At 44.3% G+C, this 20,372-nt stretch overlaps 1 long non-coding RNA gene across 1 annotated transcript; it reads left to right on the top strand.

Moving 5' to 3' along the window:
- Window positions 1-15,447: 15,447 nt before the first annotated feature.
- Window positions 15,448-19,030, top strand: LOC130491714 (uncharacterized). The gene is made up of 3 exons (XR_008933862.1): window positions 15,448-15,520; window positions 17,867-17,995; window positions 18,919-19,030. It is a non-coding gene; the product is annotated as an uncharacterized LOC130491714 (long non-coding RNA).
- The last annotated feature ends 1,342 nt before the right edge of the window (window positions 19,031-20,372 follow it).

Here is a 20,372-nt window from a genome sequence, read left to right as displayed (position 1 = left end):
CGTCCGATTGGAGGCGCTGCCAGTGGGATGGAGAGAAAGTGCCATGAGAAGAATTCATTAGTTGCAGCAAGTAGATTGAACATGACCTCAGGACGCTCATAATGGAATGTGAATCTTGGGTTTTGGCTGACAATGCAGAACAGTAACTAAGTTTCTGGCTCTCGTGATCAGGGAGAAACGTCTGGGAATGTGTCTGGCACATCCACTGGCCAAGAGAATGGAAATTTTGAGAAGTCTATTGTGGAAGTGCATTTGCCATGGGGTATGCTGTCCTGAGCCCTGACCTGGATGGCCCAGGCTAGCCTGATCTCATCAGATCTCAGAAGCTAAGCAGGGTCAGCCCTGGTTAGTATTTGGATGGGAGACCACTAAGGAAGTCCAGGGTTGCTATACAGAGGAAGGCACTGGCAAACCACCTCTGTTAGTCTCTTGCCTTGAAAACCCCATAAGTGGTCGCCATAAGTCAGCTGCGACTTGACGGAACTTTACACACATATGCTGTCCTGACCTGGATAACCCAGGCTAGCCTGATCTCGTCAGATCTCGGAAGCTGAGCAGGGTCACCTCTAGCAAGTATTTGGATGGGAGACCTCCAAGGAATACCAGGATTGTGACATGGAGGCAGGCAACGGCAAGCCACGTCTCTTGCTTTGAAAACCTTTTGGGGTTGCCATGAGTCAGCTGTGACTTGATGGCACTTCCCACCACCATGCTGCTCTCTAGCTATCGCCTCATTGGAGACCAGACCTGCCAGTTTGCAGCAGGGGCCACCTGTGATTAATTGATGCTTCTGACATGATAAATCCATCTTGCCTTCACAACCCCAGACTAGTTTGGCAGCTCTTTTAAAATTAGATTTTCCTTTAAAAAACAACAAAATGATGAACAAACAGTTAAATGACAGCTGTACTTAAAAAAAATCAAGAGGCAGAAACTCAACCTGAAGACCTTCACAAAAGCCAGACAGTTTTCTGAGATCATCATTTCGATTGCTGATTTCATCAATTTAATGCATTCGGTGGGGAAGGGGGGAGGTAGTTCCATGGGAGGCAGCTGCTGCTTAGAGAGGCGCTTGTACACCCCAAATGATTCCGAGATTGATTTAGATGTGGAGTGTATGCTTGGGGGGGGGACCCTGAAATTTAAAGACTTTTTAAAATGATGTGATAGGCATTTGTCTAAGTAATAGAGGTCGAAAGAACTAAGCGCTTATCAAGACTAGAGAGCTTGGTCTGGCCACACACTGGCTACGGAAACAGGAAGGGTATGAATCAGGAAGTGCCACAGTTCATATCCGACTTCTGCCTGTGCTGCGTGCCTACCTAGTGGGGAAGACAAGCTTCCTGGCCTCCTCCCCACCCACCACCAACCTACTACGAACTGGCTCCCCTCTAAAATCTCCTTAAGAATAGCTAAGGACCTGCAAGAGATTGTGACACACTTAAGAACTTGTATCTGAGCTGAATTCATAAAAGTCTCCTTCCCTCTTGGTGGTTGGGCCCCCACCTGAATAAAATTTTAGACTGCACGCTTCTCATAGCAGTGCCCTTCCTACGTTGTTGTTAAAGCATCCTGCCTATTCATGGAAGAAAGAACCTGGGATTAATCCTCAACCCTACAGTGATCTTTAAAAATGCAGCACAAGGATAACTAACAGAGTGCCTTTGAGCGTGCACAGAGTGTTGTCTCCTCTACTCTGTAATGAGGAGTGTTGTCTCCTGTACTCTGTAATCACAACTAAACTGTGCACGTCTGAAATTAGGGGAAAGAGGTTTTCAGGCCAGGAAAAGGGGAAATTCTTTAGACTTGAACCGTACCACCTATCGTTTTATAAATTTAGTGCAACTTATGAAACTGCCTTATACCAAGTCATCCCGTTTGTCCATCTGGTATCACCTACTCTGATTGGCAGCAACCCTCCAGGATCCCAGGCGCTGGAAGTCCTTCCCTAACACACATCTAAGATGCTTTAATCTCAGGCATCGAGGCTTCAACTTGGAACCTTCTTCAAGCAAAGCAGGCGCTCCACCAAAGAGCCACAGCCTCTCCAAAGAACAGCCTCAACAGCAGCCAAGCCTGTGCTGACGGAGGTGGAAAAGTCTACATGTCTGTGGGGTATGAAGGAGATTTGTGGCCTGTGTGTCTGTGGAAGAAAGGTGCGAGGGGTGTGTGCATATAATTACGACTTGAACACATGAAGCTGCCTTATACTGAATCAGACCCTTGGTCCATCAAAGTCAGTATTGTCTACTCAGACCGGCAGCAGCTCTCCAGGGTCTCAGGTAGAGGTCTTTCATATCACCTACTTGCCTAGTCCCTTTAAATAGGGAGAGACCTTCAGCATGCAAAGCAGAGGCCCTACCACTGAGCCACAGCCCCTCCCCAGAGAGAAAATTACTTCCAGAGAGAAAACTACACCCTTCTAGACAGAGGCTCTGTAACTTTGACAAGCAGAAATGCACCTAGCCCCCAAATACACAGTTTTAGCAGCTGTTTTTTAAAGCAAGAAGCCTCACCCTCTGATTTAAACCCTACTTCCTAATTCCAGATGTGCAGGGTTATTTCCAGATCAGGGTTACTCGCCAGCATGGGGAGTGGATTCTGTACATGCCTCGAAGTAGCCTGACCATTGTTTCTAAGACTGATTCCATGGCTGACCACATAAATTCATCAATTTCTGTACTTAGCATGCAAGAGCCTTAACTACCGGTAGTCTGAGGCTGTGGGGGGAAAATAAATGATATACTTACTTTGCGGTGGGGTTTCTTTCACTCTGTCTCTAATATCTTGTTGAGCAGAGTAAGGAGGCAAACGTCAGATTTCACAAACCCTCCTCTTGCAAACTTACAATGCAGCTTTTCCTATAAAGGCGAATGTGCTGGCTGCCGAATCCACATGCTTAAGATCCTTACACACAGGGTGGTGTTCAGTCCAGTCGGAAGGAGATCTATGGATTTCTCAGCTGCCAGGTGCAGAATTATAAATATTGCAGCCTCAAGAAAAAGACAAAGTGGTTCTCAAATTCCCACTGAAAACATTAAAATCATCCTATAGAACAGATGAATGTAGCATTACTCGGATCAGACTGTACATGATCAATATCTTAACCTCTGCCTTACCAAGATGGAGAATGCAACACACACAGTACAGACACTATAAGGTTCCTTCTCCTTTTTTAATTCTTCTGCCTGCCTGCAGATCTGTCTCTCGAGTTCATCACAAGGCTTCTAAAAAAAAACCACAACCGCCCTGGATGGCATCCGTCACGGGATCAATTTCTTGATGGAGCTGGGTTTTCCTCCCTCTGACAGTTTCATTTATGGTGCAACGTTGAGAAAAGAGGAAGCAAGCTAAACCACCATGTTAGCAGAGAACATGTGGCATCAGCTGAACAGCGTGGCAGAGAGCACGAAAAAGGTCTTGATGCTTTTCTTGTTAGCTGCTTCTCAAAAGGGCTGTGCATATGCTTTACTGGAGCTGATATTCTGGTCCTCGTGGACATGAAAGATGGTCGTACTCTTCCGCTTGAGTAGTGGTGGCCAGAAAAGTAAGTCCTTTCAGCTACCAGGGTGAAGAGAATGAAGCGACCGTTGGGCTAGAGATGTGCAAACATGTCCTTTTTTTGGGCTCCTTTTGTTTTTCACATCTTGCCATTGTGAACCTTTTTTTTGTTCCAACCAATTCGTTCATTTATTTTATGCTATTTAGATGTTAAATCTTATTTACATGCAAAAGACTGTTAAGACTGTACAAATTTAACAGGAATAATTAGAAATAAGGAAACAGAAAATACTGTAACTCTGAAGGCTTGCCAGATCAATTTGCACAAGGGAGAAACAAAACTAAACAGAGATTTTTGAGATGAGCTTGCAAGAATGAGAAATTAGAAAGCATTCCTCAACTGAGAAAATTTTCACACATCATTAAATTGCTTCCTGGGTCAGTGTTAAAAATAGCACAATTGGGTGGTAAAATAAATATATAACACAAGAAACAAGAATTTTACCCATTTCTCTACATTGATTGTTACAATGGCTGGAGACAATCATTTAAAATAAGAGATATGAAGGAAATGTGAGGGGAGGGACACCATTTCTTGGGATACGCATCTATATATTTTGTCTTCTTACCACCTTTGGTCAAACGGGTTTGAATGTTTTTTTAAACAAATAGAAAAGAAAACAAACCCTGCTGCACCTTTTTAACAGAGGCAATGGTGGCATGAACAGACTGTATATAGCACAAACAGGATACTAGTTTCAAACCATCCACGAAAGATGGCTCACAAACTGCAGTTCAATCAATCAATTTTTATTAATGTTTTAGTCACAGACCTTAACAACATTCAGATTAAAACCATACAAAATATATAACCTACAACCCCCAGAATTACCTGAATAAAAATGTCCTGAATGCTAACCCAGTATGATATGTTAAGACAATTGTTCCCAACCCCTTTCCCCCCTCTTTACTGTGTACTATCTAAAAAACCCAATAAAATATTTTTAATAAATAAATAAAAATGTTGAAATGTTACAAACAGTCACGTTTATACATAATATTGCTGATTTAAACATTATAGTTCGCCTAAAATCTTACTATGGCAACTTTGGAACCTAATTTTCAACAAATTTCTTCTGTAACTGAGACACTAACATGATTTAAAAAAAGCCACACTAAGCGTGATCTTAGAATGAACGTCTACCATTAAAAATCTAACTCAGCCCTCAACTGTATCTAATATATCTGGGATATGCTGGGTTAATTTAAAACGAATGGAGTCATAAAGTGGGCAACTGAACAAAATATGTGGGAGGTCCTCTACTGAACCCATGGAACAGGGACATCGCCTTAGATTATGGGGGATTTTTTTATATGTGTCATGGGTATAAACTGAAGGCATCGTTTGGAATCATGCCAAATTGCAGTTATGTATGGCAGAACCTCAAAATGGTGTCCTGTTGTAAAAATACAATATCTTGATTGCTTTTCCTGCCTAATTTCTCTGAATAACTGATTCCGTCTCTCCAGCAGTTATCAAATGTCACAAACCCACCATTTTGACTCAACTCCCTCATGTTAAGTTCACTTTTCGCTTGTTCATATCAAACATGTGAATGTTTTAGTGTCACTTTTGGTTTCCTCATGGCAAACTTTAACCATGAAATGTATCTAATTTTAATGCTAATTTGGCATCAATTTAGGGTTTCCAGCTCCGACTTTGAAAATTCCTGGATGTTGGGGACGGAGCTGGGGTTGCCAGCTCTGGGTTAGGAAATACCGGGAGCTTTGGGGGATGGAGGTTTGGGAAGGCAAGGGACCTCAGCAGGGCATAAATACCATAGAGTCCACCCTCCAAAGCTGCCATTTCCTCCAGGGGAACTGATCTTGATCACCTGGAGATCAGTTGTACAGGTGGTGTACATAGCAGCTCTCCTGGCAGGCATGGTAGAGTACTAGCCAAATGCACTATGCAGTGTTGTGGAGGAAAAGGTAAGCAGGCCGTGCATGTGGCTGAGTGCACAGGATGGGATGGGATCCAAGTTGGGAAACTCCTGGAGATTTGGGGGTGGAGCCTGGGGAGGACAGGGACCTCAGTGGGGTACAATGACATAGAGTTCACCCTTCAAAGCATCCACTTCTCCAGGGGAACTGATCTCTGTTGTCTGGAGATGACCTGTAATTCCAGGGGATCCCCAGGTCCCGCCTAAAGGTTGTCAGCCTCCAGGTGGTGGCTGGAAATCTCCCGCAATTATAACTGATCTCCAGGTGACAGAGATCAATTCCCCGGGAGAAAATGGCCACTTTGGCAATTGGACTCGAAGTCCCTCCCCTCTCAAAACCCTGCCCTCCTCAGACTCTACCCCCAAAACCTCCAGGTATTTCCCAACCTGGAGCTGGCAACCCTATCCCACCAGGAGGCTGGCATCCCTATAGTGCATAGAGGTGGGCTGCAGGGCACTCTCTGTCTGGGACCCCTTAAAACTTGGAACCGGTCCTAGCTCCAAAACTGCCATTTCCTCCAGGGGAACTGATCTCTAATTCTGGAGATCAGTTATAATTCTGGGGGATCTCCAGCCCCCACCTAGAGAATGGCAACCCTTCAGTCAATTGCATATAAAAGAAACAAATGAATCAAGAACACCAGCAATGAAAATGAGCAAAAGAGAAAGGCTCGGATTGGTTTACAAAGAACAAAAAGAAATGAAAAAGGACATTTTCATACCTCCCTAGTCTCCTACCCATATCCTCAAATAAAAAAGGTAAAGGTCCCCTGTGCAAGCACCAGGTCATTCCTGACCCATGGGGTGACGTCACATCCCGACGTTTACTAGGCAGACTTTGTTTGCGGGGTGGTTTGCCAGTGCCTTCCCCAGTCATATTCCCTTTACCTCCAGCAAGCTGGGTACTCATTTCACCGACCTCGGAAGGATGGAAGGCTGAGTCATAACCTGCCCCATAAATCTCAGTTCAGCTGGAATTATTTTGCAGAGTGGAAGAACGCATTCCACAACCCCTTTTCGCAAATATGGCTTCTTTAAAAGATTCCCTCCCATTCCAAACTCACAAACACACACACACTTTCCCCTTTTTGATAATGTTCAATATTAATGCCTCTCCCCAGAAAGCTTTCCAGCCAAGCTGTGCATTAGCAAGTTCCTGGAAGATAGCCAAAGTTAATGGCTTCTTCACCGCACAGACTCTGCATCAGCAATATTACAGGAATCCCAAAACAGATGCCAGTCCACTCACTGTCCATTTCTGCACTGGGGCGGGGCGGGAGGAATGACAGCAATTCCTAGCAAATCCAAAGAAGGGGAAATGTTAATAGATATCACATTCAACATTAGATTTACATTAAAACATTTTATTTTTGTTGTCAAGTCACAGCTGACTTATGGCAACCCCGTAGGGTTTTCAAGGCTAGAGATGCTGGGAGGTGGTTTGCCATTGCCTGCCTCCACGTCGTGGCCCTGGTAATCCTTGGAGGTCTCCCATCCAAATACTTGCCAGGGTTGACCCTGTTTTGCTTCTGAGATCTGACGAGATCAGGCTAGCCTGGGCTATCCAGGTCAGGGCATTAAAACCACAGCCTGAACTATATTAATATAGATGTTGAGAGCTACTTCAGGATACTTGAAGCAGGAAATTAAATCACAGCGTGTGGGCACACACACACCCCTCTCCCCCAATAAAAACAAGATGTTAATGAAATAAATAACTTATCTCCCAAATATGCCCCCCTGAGGTAGCCTCCTTACATGCTTCACAGGAGAGCTGATGATCCTGTAAATGCTACTCACTTATCACAATGACAGTACCGTAGTTCAGGTGAAGGAGAGGAATGTTAGGTTAGGCCTGAGGTACGGTTGCCAACCCTAGGTTGGGAAATTCCTGGAGATTTTAGGGGTGGAGCCTGGGGAGGGGAGGGACTTCAGTGGGGTATAATAGGGTATAAGGTGGGGTACAAGGCAGAGCCCTGAAGTGGTAGAACGGAGTGCACCTCTCCAGATTGCAACGGGTGGACTCCAGCCCTGAATGTTCCTTTGCCTACAAGCTCCCTGCAAACAGAAAACTAGCCTAGCAGGAGGAAATGTCCTCCCCATCTAGGGCTACCAGCTCTGGGTTGGGAAATACCTGGACTTTTTTGGGGGGGGAGTCTGGGGAAGGCAGGATTTGGGGAGAGGAGGGACCTCAGCCGGGTATAATGCCATAGAGTCCACCCTCCAAAGCAGCCATTTCCTCCAGCAGAACTGATCGCTATTACCTGGAGATCTGCTCTAATTCTGGGAGATCTCCAGGTCCCACCTGTAGGTTGGCAACCCTAGCCTGAGGAGAAATCTTCCTTTCTAGGAATGAGACTTAATTTCAAAAGCTGAATGATTCCATTCAAATATCTCCATTTGGGTATATATATATTTTGCCTCCCTTGCAAAAAACGAACCCATCCATCTTGATTCTTGTAGGTTATCCGGGCTGTGTAACCGTGGTCTTGGAATTTTCTTTCCTGACGTTTCGCCAGCAACTGTGGCAGGCATCTTCAGAGTAGTAACACTGAAGGACAGTGTCTCTCAGTGTCAAGGGTGTAGGAAGAGTAATATATAGTCAGAAAGGGGTTGGGTTTGAGCTGAGTATTGTCCTGCAAAAGTATTGTCCTGTAAGTATCAAGATAATGTGCTAATGAGGGTATGGTATGTTAATATGGAACCATTGTATCCTGAAGTGATCTGTTAATGTGTGTAATCCAAAACTAATCTGTATGGCTATTGTTGAATGTTGTCTTTGTCTGGAGGTTTTTCAGGGCAGGAAGCCAAGCCTTATTCATTCTTAAACTCTCCTCTTTTCTGTTAAAGTTGTGCTGATGTTTATGAATTTCAATGGCTTCTCTGTGCAATCTGACAAAATAGTTGGTAGAATTGTCCAGTCTTTCAGTGTCTTGGAATAAGACCCTGTGTCCTGTTTGTGTCAGGATACAATGGTTCCATATTAACATACCATACCCTCATTAGCACATTATCTTGATACTTACAGGACAATACTTTTGCAGGACAATACTCAGCTCAAACCCAACCCCTTTCTGACTATATATTACTCTTCCTACACCCTTGACACTGAGAGACACTGTCCTTCAGTGTTACTACTCTGAAGATGCCTGCCACAGTTGCTGGCGAAACGTCAGGAAAGAAAATTCCAAGACCACGGTTACACAGCCCGGATAACCTACAAGAACCAATGAACTCTGACCGTGAAAGCCATCCATCTTGATTTTTCATGAGTTTTTATTTCCTTGCTTTCCAGATAAAATTAATTAATTATTAATACTTTTTAAATTTTGCTTTTGCATTAAGCGCATAAAAATGGCAAAAACCATATGGTGCAAAAACCCTGTAAAAGAAATGAAGAATCATCAGCAACAAAGGCAGGGCAAGCCTCATCCAATTACAATGGCAAATAGACAGAGATATCAAAAATAATTTAAACCAGCCTTTTTTTTTTTGTTACCGTTTAAACAAAAAGAAAATTGCTTAACATCCAATGAGGAGTGCTTTCTAAAAAGAAAGACACTGAGGCCAAAGCCTGCATAGATTCAGTGCCCTGGAATATATCCTCCTTTCCCATGTTCTCTGATACACTGAAATTGGTTGCAGTTACAAAGCGATGAAGGGGAAGGCACTTTGTACATGCTCAGAAGCCAGTGCTGCCGACCTCCTCCAGAGGTCCTGGTGCTCTCCTGGAAGTACAACTGACCTCCAAACTATAGGCCCCTTTGGAAGAAATGACATCACATCCCTACTGGGCTCCCTTCTCAAACTCCACCAGGCATTGCCTCCAAATCTCCATGAATTTGTGTGTGTGTATGTGTGTTAAAGTGCTGTCAAGTTGCTTCCAACTTATGGTTACTCAATGAATTAATTACCGCCAAAACATCCTATCAGTAACAGCCTTGCTCAGGTGTCGCAAACTGAGGGTCATGGCTTCTTTGATTGAGTCATTCCATCCTCTTTTGTGTGTGTGTAAAGTGCAGTCAAGTCGCAGCAGACTTATGGCGACCCCTTTTTGGGGTTTTCAAGGCAAGAGACTAACAGAGGTGGTTTGCCAGTGCCTTCCTCTGCACAGCCACCCTGGTCTTCCTTGGTGGTCTCCCATCCAAATACTAACCAGGCTGACCCTGCTTAGCTTCTGAGGTCTGACGAGATCAGGCTAGCCTGGGCCATCCAGGTCAGGGCCCATCCTCTTTTACCGAGTGCAAAATCCTATAGAAAACCTATCCTGGTTAATTATTTCATGTTAACCATGGATGAGAGCCGGCGTGGTATAGTGGTTAAGAGCGGCAGATTCTAATCTGGAGAACCGGGTTCAATTCCCCACCCCTCCACATGAAGCAGGCTAGGTGAGCTTGGGCCGGTCACAGTTCTCTCAGAACCCTCTCAGCCCATGAGGAGGCAGGCAACGGCAAACCACCTCCAAACATATCTTGCCTTGAAAACCCTACAGGGTTGCCATAAGTCAGCTGTGACTTGACAGCACTTTCCACCACAGCTATGGATACTCAGTTTCTAGAAGAAAGCTCTGTACATTCTCAGAAACACTGTGCTATTCCCTTACATGTGCTAGGGTAGAGCCCGATTGAGCCCTGGTTTCAATCAACCAATCTTTATTAAAAACCGTCGTAGACCAGCACAGCTCTTCACAATTTACGCTCTACCCACAAGTTATTACAAATAGTAAAAAAGTTGTTTGTACTCTTTCCAAACTATATAAACTACCCATTAAAATTAATGCCATGCCAGTGTTCTCAGCAGCGTCTGACAAATTCTACAGGCCACTGCACAAAACATAGCCGTTCCTAATGTAACCTGTGGATTTTAATCTATAAGCAACATTTTAGTATGTTCCTGACCTGAATGGCTGGAATGTTGACTAAGCCAGGGGGAGATAAACTTAGAACGAACCACTTGATATAATGGAGAGCGGAGTAGGACGTGCTCTGTTGTTTCAATCTCCTTTAAACCACAGGGCCATACTCTATCCTCCAAGGGAATCTTTCTGTATCTCCCTTCCACAACTGCCGAGGGGAGAGCTTGGCATCTGGCAAGGGTGAATGCTTTCCTATATGTAAAGATCTCTAATTGGGAGAGGTAGCCGGCAGGAGAGGCTACATATCTGGACTGGACTTTGATAAAGATGTAGACAAGCTGGAACGTGTCCAGAGAAGGGCAACAAAGATGGTGAGGGGTCTGGAGACCAAGTCCTATGAGGAAAGGTTGAAGGAGCTGGGTATGTTTAGCCTGGAGAGGATAAGACTGAGAGGGGATAGGATAACCATGTTCAAGTACTTGAAGGGCTGTCATATAGAGGAGGGTGCCGAGTTGTTTTCTGTTGGTCAAGAAGGTCGGACCAGAACCAACGGGTTGAAATTAAATCAAAAGAGTTTCTGTCTAGACATTAGGAAGAATTTTCTAACAGCTAGAGCGGTTCCTCAGTGGAACAAGCTTCCTTGGGAGGTGGTAAGTGCTCCTTCCCTGGAGGTTTTTAAGAAGAGGTTAGATGGCCATCTGTCAGCAATGCTGATTCTGTGACCTTAGGCAGATGATGAGAGGGAGGGCATCTTGGCCATCTTCTGGTCACTAGGGGAGGGGAGGGGGGAGGTAGTTGTGAATTTCCTGCATTGTGCAGGGGGTTGGACTTGATGGCCCTGGTGGTCCCTTCAAGCTCTATGATTCTAAGGACTGTTCTGCTGACAGGAAAGTTGGTGCCTTCTCTAGATCTTTTTGGTGCTCCATATCCAGTATCCTTTGTTTTATAGCTTGCCTCGCCTGAGCCCTGGTTTAAATTAAGCACCAAACATCATAAAACTAAATGTCTATGAAAGGTAATCTTGGAGAGGATTAGCTGATTTCCCTCAGTGGTTGCCTCTTGCAGCACAGGAGAACAGGCTTCAACAAGAAGTCTGTTGTAGCAACAGCGATCACAAAGATCCACTTCCTTGTTTGTGGAAAAGGCCACGGAGAGCAATGGTTGATGCCTCAGGAGCTTCGGCTTGGCTGCAGAGGGCCAGGAACAGTGTTGAGAATTCACAGGTTGGTCAGGGGAGCTTATGGAACTCACTGCCACCACCACAGTGGTGACGATCGGGTGGCTTTCAAATGGCATTAGACAGCTGAATGAGAGACAGAGTGTGGTGCTTCACTATGTAAACACTTTTGTGTGTTTTTATTTCTGTGATTAATGTGGGTTTTATACGTATGTTGCTGTAGATTTAAAATGCAGCCCTGTAGAGTTAGAAAGAGCAGGGGCTGGATGGGTGATTAGTTTGATTGTATGGTAGCTGAACCCAAGGGGATGGAGTTGACTGGGTTGGCAGAGGGAGTTTATGGAGTGTGTGAGGAAATTCAGAGTTGAGTAGATAAAGAGTGAGTTATCTTTCCAGAGGTTACATATAAAGGGGTCTCAGAAAAGAAGCAAAATTTTACACAGAGCAATTTAGCCAACTGGTCACGGGCCATTGATAGAACCTCCAGGATTCAGAGGCAGTCTACCTTTATCAGTTACTGGGGGAATTGGCCAGGCCAGTGAACTTCATGCCCTGCTTGTGGGCTTCCTGAGCATCCATTTGGCCACTGTGGAAGGCAAGGTAGAGAACTGTTTGCTGCTTGTATCCTCTTCATGCTTTTGTTCTCTAGCAGGAATGGCAAGATTTCACGAAGGGGCTTTTTGATGCCATCCAGCAGCAGATGAGGGACAGTCACGTTAACACCTTCTTGGACCTCTCTGAGACAGAAAAGGCTTTTGTCTTACAGAAAGCCACAAAGGCCATCCAAGGAGGTAAATCACCTCAGGACATGCGGGCAAGGAAGGGGATGGGCATGTTTGCCACTTGCAAGAACCCCAAACTGAGTCTGGAGAGGTGATCCAGACCAAACCAGAAGAGGAGTGGTGTTGTGGCTCAAATGTCAGGCTAGAATTAGGGACAGTTGGCTTCACATCCCATGAAGCTCCCTGGCAGTCATTCTCTATCAACTCAACCTCACAGGTTGTTGTTAAGGATACCCCTCTCCATAGTGGACCCCGTCATCTAATGCTTAGCCACTTGCCAGACCACTGGTGCACAAGATCAAAAAGGAATCTGACTTGTCTCCTTTTAGCGGACCAAGACAGAAACCTCATGGCTTCAGTAGCTTCCTTCCTAGCTTCAGCCCTTACAGAGAGAAGCATCAAGCTCACCCAGTTTAAGAGAACTTAAATAAAATTTTAATCGATAAATATTTTTTAATAAACAACGGATTTAAACCTATTTTCGCTGACGTTTTGGCATGTTATATTATGTTATGATGCCAATAAAGGTGTTGTATTGTATTGTTGTTAAGGATACAATGGAGCACGGGAAGAATTGTGTGTGCCACCTTGAGCTCCTTGGAGGAGAGCTGAGATAAAAACATGAGAGTATCCAGGTTAGAGTTAAACAGGATTTTTTAAAACCACATGTACATGGTGAAATAGGTGATCGGACCGGTATTAGACAGATAATCTGAATGGGGCTGTGAATGTCCCATGTTTCAAGGGTGAGGTGATACACAAATATAGCATTCTGGGAATTTTCTAGTAAGCAGAGTACTTGTGTGTAAAACTTCAGCTTGTAGAAAAATACCCTGGCCATTGCGATTCCCTTGTGAAAGACTGAGCCATAAACAAAAAGAACAAAGAGTCTCACATGGTACCTTACAACTAACATTTCTTTTGCCATAAAGCCATTGTTTATTAAAATGGGCAGTTTTATGTTACAATAAATTTGTTAGTATTTTCTGGTACCATGAAGTCTCTTTGTGGTTTGTACCCAAAGCGTAATCTTTGAGTGCCATGACAGGGAAACCCTGGCCGATATGAGGAGCTCTGTGGGTGGTGGCAGCTAACTCTTAGCTCAACTTAAGGGGGAAATATTTGGAGTCAAGGAAGAGATCTTATCTTGGCTTTGAGAAGTGTGTCCATGGCTGTGGAAACAGGGAGAAGGCAGTGGGGAAACAGCTTCCCATGATCTAGAATAGGACTGTAAACTCCAGGTTGTGAAATTCCTGGAAATGGGGTGGAGCCTGGAAAGGGCTGGGAACTCAGCAGGGTATAATGCCATAGAGCCCAACTGCCAAAGAGGCCATTTTATTAAGAGAAATTGATCTGTGTAGTCTGGAGATTCGTTGTAATTTCAGGAGCTCTCCAGCCTTCACCTAGAGGTTGGGAACCTTAATCTGGAATCATTAACACAACCATGGTTAATGGCAGACGCAACTTGGAGGGGGAATTCCTCCAAGGTAGGAGAGATCCTTGTGATGGGATAAGTGCCAGTTAACTCTCTGGATTCCTCCAGGTGACCCATATCAGGCTCTGATGTCACAGGTTAGCACTTGCTTAGAGAAGGAGATTTACCACCAGATTGCTCAGGAGATGCAAAGTGGAGGTCGGATGTCAAATAGGTTGGCCTCGCTCCTGACTCGCATTGAGGATGGCGTGGTACGTAATCTTGGGCTCGGCTTGCATTCTGGAGGGCAGCAGAACAGGCAGTCTTGTGTATGTGCTTCTCAAGTGCAGCAAGAGCTGCAATATTTTTCTTCAACTTAAAAGGTTCTTGGGGAGGAAAGATGTTAAATTCAATACAGATATTGACATGTACAAAATAATACACTCTATTACTTAAATGAGAATGGAATGAAAATGCATAATGAAACCTATGTAACAACAAAGCTTTAAATAAAGCAAATTCTTGAAAAGAGCAATTGCAAGGTAGGATGATAGTTAACAAATGGGAGTCCCATTTATTAGTTGCATTAATTTATTTATTTGCTTTATTTATACCCTACTTTGCCCGTAACTGGGGACCCAAAGTGGTTTACATTGTTCTCCTCTTCTCTGTTTTATCCTCACAACAGTCCTGGGAGGTATCTTAGGCTGAGTGCGTGTGACTGGACCAAGGTCACCACTTTTGAGGTGTTGTGCTTAACGTGTCAGACTAGAATCTGACACTTTAACCACAGTACCTCACAAGCCAACCTAGCCCAAAGACCTGTTAGGACAGGATACTAATATACATAGTTGTCATTTCCCCCCCCCCAACTTGCAATGCTAACCATTGTGACACAAAACCCTAAGCCTTCTCAGAAACTATCCTAAGCTGGTACAAGGCAGCTCCTAAGGCCTTTTATGCAAGGGCGCTTCCCGCGGTCACCCCCACTGACTGCTTCAGGGCTTCCTTTTGATTATGCATGCCTTTTCCGCCTGTCAGAGGTCACCTCACTCTCCCCGTGTGTTTTACCCACATTTTCCAGATGCTGTTTAAGCAGAATCTGGAAAATGCGGGCAAAGTGCGTGGGGAGAGCGAAGCGACCTCTGACAGGTGGAAAAGGCATGCATAATCAAAACAAACCCCCAAAGCAATCAGCGGGGGTGACCACGGGGAAACTTCCCTGCATAAAAGGCCTAAGTCAAGCCTCTAACCAAATTTTTCCCTGACTGGCAGCAAATCTCCCAAAGGGTCACAATGCTACTTTGCATCCTTTGAATTTGAGATGCCAGGAAGTGAACTTGGGCCCTTCAAAGATCAGGATGATAGCCCCTCCCAGGTACTAGGCTGCTACAGAAAGTGATAAGCTTTTGTGTTTCACTGAGCTCTTTACCAGAGAATGCAAAATTCTGCAGCATAAAAAACTGCGATGTAACTTGAAAGTTGCCTGAACTGTTCCAAAGGTGCCCTACTCCTTGCAAACAAGCAAATGTGCACCTCTTTAATTCCACTGGCATGATTCCCTTCCTCGCCCCTTTGGTCATATCCAGTTTTCTTATCTAAAAATTGTCGTGAAAAAAATTGTATCAATCCATTCAGCCATTGTCAATTTTCTACCCATTTCTTTTCAGATCACCTTGCTAGAGAAACGGCCAGATCTGAAGGGGATGCTCCGCTCTCTTTTTAATCATACTTTACCTGCCAAATTGCGTGGGCTCACATGGAGGCTGTACCTGTCCGACAGGAATGGTATCCATTAGTAACTTTTGAGAAACAATTCCAGAGGGCTTGAGTGAGTTCCAGTGTTAACCTGTGGCAGCAAACACAAAAAGGAAGTCTTATGGGACCTGAAAGAGTAAGGGGTTTATTCAAGCAAAAGCTTTCATGTGGGGCAGAGCCCACTTTGAAAGATGCATGAAATGCAGTCTGCAGATATGCATTATACACATATCTGTGTGTGGGGCGGAGGGAGAGAAATTTCAACAACAGGGTTAAAAGGCCATACAATTGACAAGTTTTTTGTGTGTGTTTGATGCTTCTATGGAAAACTAAGGAATATTTAAGATAATCTCAGCAATGATTCCCAGTGGTTGCAATTGGGACCACCAATTACAGCTGTTTTGGACTCCAAGTCACATAAACTTATGCTTCACTGAACCTGCCATAGGACATTTTTTTACCTTTGAGAATGTACAGGAAGAAGAAGAGCTGGTTTTTATATGCCAACTTTCTCTACCTTTTAAAGAGAATCAAACTGTCTTACAATCTCCTTCCCCTCCCCACAACAGGCAACTTGTGAGGTTGGGGGGACTGAGAGAGTTCTGTGAGAACTGTAACTAGCCCAAGGTCACCAAGATGGCTTCATGTGTAGGAGTGGGAAAACCAACCCTGTTCACCAGATTAGAGTCCTCCGCTCATGTGGAGGGAGTGGGGAATCAAACCCACCTCTCCAGATTAGAATCCACCGCTCTTAACCACTATACCATAGTGGTATACCACTATAGGGAGGGGCTGTGGCTCAGTGGTAGAGCCTCTGCTTGGCATGCAGAAGGTCCCAGGTTCAATCCCCGGCATCTCCAGTTAAAGGGACTAGGGCAAGGAGGTGATGTGAAAGACCTCTGCCTGAGACCCTGGAGAGCCACTGCCGGTCTGAGTAGATAATACTGACTTTGATGGACCAAAGGTCTGATTCAGTATGGGGCAGCTTCATGTGTAACCACACTGTCATCCAACCTACAATCCAGGATTTCAGGATTTAGCCTTATTTATTTATTTAAAGTATTTATTTGCTGATATCAGGCCTCCTGGGCAGCCAACAATAAAATATTACTACACGGGGCTGTCCTTGAAGATTATCCAGAAACTTCATATCCACTAATGGGGGCTAGGATGTTTTTAGTTTGGTGTTTTCATACATTTTATATTTGTTTTGTCAATATTTTTATCCAATTGTTCAGAAAAAGCTGGCATACATATATTTTAAATAAAATAGATAATATTATAACCTAAACACAACACTTCTGCCTGACCCCTTGGTGTGAGACAAGCTGGGTCTTTGTATCTACTAGTGGTCACGACAGTTGCGTCTGTCCCTCTCCTCACAACTCTGAATGGCAATTTCAAAAGAAGTCTTTTAATTTATATATGATGGGCAATAAATTCAGGGCAGACAAATTAAATAGTTCTTCACTCAATGAGTACTGGTAATTAAATTGTGGGATTCACTGCCAGCAGGGGTAGTGGTGGCCATGAGCATACATGGCTTTAAGAGGGTATTAGACACATTAATTGAGGAGAGGTCCATCAGTTGGGTTGCCAGCCTCCAGGTGGTAGCTGGAGATCTCCCAGCATTATAACTTATCACCAGACTTATGGAGATCGGTTCCCCTGAAGGAAATGGTAGTTTTGGAAGGTAGACTGTATGGCATTATACCCCACTGAAGTCCCTCCCCAAACCCCTTCTCCAGGCTCCACCCCCAAAATCTCCAGGAACCTCCATATTCAGAGGCAGTTAGCCTCTGAATCCCTGAGCTGGGAGGCAACACTACAGAAGGAAGGCCTTGGCCTCTACGCCCTGTGTGTTGGCCCTTCATAGCAATTGTTTCAGCCACTGTGTGAAATAGGATGCTGGACTAGATGGGCCACTATTCTCAACAAGCATGGCTCTTCTTATGTTATTATGGGAAATGGAATAACAATCTGGGAATTCACCTATTTTATATTTTGGGACACAAAACCAGTGACATGCATGGTGAAAGATTATGCCACGGAACTTTTTCCAATGTCACAGTGAGGGAGAAATCAGTTCCTTTGACTGTGTTGACAACTCCATGAGGCACCAAGATGGTTCCTCCTTTTGGGGACACCACACTCGGGACATGTCCCAGTAATGTAGAAGTCTAATAAATAAAATAATAAACAACTGGGAGAGGAAACTTAGTAATGCATGGTTCACTTCTAGTCTTAACTGGTTCATCATCCTTCCCAAAGTACTTATGAGTTTGTGGGTTCAACATCATTATCTACATAACTGTGGCCTTGAGGTGTTTGTTTTTAAGCATTTTGAAAATGTTTCGTTCTGCCTATCTTCCCCAGAAAGGTTGGAGTACCTTTCCCAAATGCTGGCACATAGGGCTGCATCCTGGAAGGACAGAGAGATCTCTTTGAGGTGCCGGACCCTTCTGGATTCTGAGCCAGCATTCCAGGCCCTGAAAGATAGCAAAGGTAAGGAACCAGCACGGCAGGATCATGTGGGAATCCTAACAAAGTTTGGAGTCAAGGAATAGGGTTGCATGAAACATGGGGTTGCCAACTGCCAGGTAGTAGCAGGAGATCTCCTGCTATTTCAACTGATCTCCAGCCGATAGAGATCAGTTCACCTGGAGAAAATGGCAGCTTTGGCAATTGGACTCTATGGCATTGAAGTCCCTCCCCTCCCCAAACCCCGCCCTCTTCAGGCTCTGCCCCCAAAATATCCCACCAGTTGAGAAGAGGGACCTGGCAACCCTAATGAAACAGGCCTTGTTGGCTGCGATGTGTGGAGAAGAAAACCGAAGAGGTTGAGCTAGATTCTACATAAAATATCAACAAATAAATCTATTTTTTATTATATTGTTAAAAACACTGGGCCTACAATGTAGGCTACCTAAAAAGCATTAACAAATATTAACAACACATACTCAGTTGATGTCAATACATAAAATGACCAAACTTAGACCAAATGCATTTCGGCCTCATAAAGGCCCTTCCTCGGTGGTCATACATAAAACAATTTTATCATACACATCCTGACATCTATGTACACGTTATACAAGGTAAAAGATATGTAAACGCCTTTTGTATTGTGTGGCTTTATGTAGAAATATTTAGTCCATGTGTATTAAAACATGGTTGCCAGCTCACACCTTCTATATGATATCAAGCGTCTCAGGATGCGTATAACATCAACTAGCATGGAAGAGTGCCAATTCATCCCATGATCCCTTCTAATAAACTGTTTTTGGGCCTGGGTAGGTGGAGGGGGAATCTGCACTTTGAAAGCCTGGGAAACCTGTTTGACGAGAGATGACAGAGGCAAAAGAAATGAGTGTCTCTGCCATCAGAAGCAAAGCATCTATCTAGAACATAATCGGCCTTTCTCTCATCAGTTGCAGCCAGATGCTTGAGGAACGTACTCTCGTATTACCACAAACTCCAGGGCACATCCGCTCCTCTGCGTGAGCAAGATTACTTCCTACCAGTGCCTCTACTGCAAACCATCTTGCACACGGCTTCCCCCAGCGTTTCAGAGTCTGCGGACTCTGTTTCAGCCCTCCTGGTTGAAGAATTTCTGACTTTCATGAAGCTCCAACCTTGGCTTCCCAAGTTCTCTACCTCCCAGGTAATGGACAGCTCCTCCTGTTTTAAGCTAGTTGCTCATCTTTCCATGGATAACCCAAAGAAGGCACCATCACTGAGGAATTGCTGTGTAATATTCACTTACTTTACCAATTTCCATATTCCCAGGGATGCTGTTACATGCCAGACTGTGGCCAGGGGCTAGAAGTGGATTTTATTCCACAATAACGAGTCCAGCACGAGCAGGAAGGGTCTACAACAAAAGAAAAGTTATTCCAAAAAAGTTTCCCCCCCAAAAGAGAAAGACTCTGCTTACGTACTGTACCACTCTCATGCAATAAATCACATGGCTGCTATCCTATTTCTTGTTCTTATCCGGTGCCTCCCCCACAAATCTCAGAACTTCTTTGGTGAGCGTATGCAGAAATCTGTCCATCCCTACAGTCCTACACAGAAATTCCAGGGGTCTCCATGGAAAGATTATAAAGCCAGTTTAATTTATGGTTTTATATGCCTTTAGAATTTATTTCATCATCCTCACCTCCCTTATTTCTCCTTGGTTCCCAACACAGACTACAGTTCAACCTACTTTATATGTTACAAATGGGGATAAATTGTGATAATCCCATTTATGCTACCTGGAGTTCTAAGGAATGGCAGAGTATAAACATAATAAACATCTATTGGACTCCCACTTCACATAGGTATATTTAGATACCTTGTGGCCATATTTGTGTTTTGACTTTCATAAGCATTGTGGTTGTATTAATAGGGTTTTGTAAGTAGGGTTGCCAGCTGCAGGTTAGGAAATTCCTGGAGATTTTGGAGGTGGAGTCTGGGGAGGGCAGGGTTTGGGAAGGGAGGGATTTCAGCAGGGTATAATGCTATCATGTCCATCTTCCAAAGCAGCCATCTTCTCTTGGGGGACTGATCTGTCACCTGGAGATCACTTGTAATCCCAGGAGATCTTCAGCCACCACCTGGAGGTTGACAAAACTATAAGACATCTGGGGTACAATAGGCAATACTTTAAATTGATTAGCTTGTGAATTCATCAGCTTTGATTTACTGCTCAGTTGTGTGTTTTTTCCATTCAGGATCCCAACAGTGCCAGCATTCTGGAGGAAGTAGCCTCATTGCTAGAAGAAATGGACAGAGATCTGGCAAGGTTCCTGCAGAGCATGTACATGCAACCGGGTAGTTGTCTTTTGCATGGGCTTGAGGGTCATTAGGGGGAAGGGGAAATTTCCCAGTAAGTTAAATG

Source organism: Euleptes europaea, chromosome 19 (assembly GCF_029931775.1).
Source record: "Euleptes europaea isolate rEulEur1 chromosome 19, rEulEur1.hap1, whole genome shotgun sequence".
Taxonomy (NCBI): domain Eukaryota; kingdom Metazoa; phylum Chordata; class Lepidosauria; order Squamata; family Sphaerodactylidae; genus Euleptes; species Euleptes europaea.
This window is presented reverse-complemented; position numbering and strand designations above follow the sequence as displayed.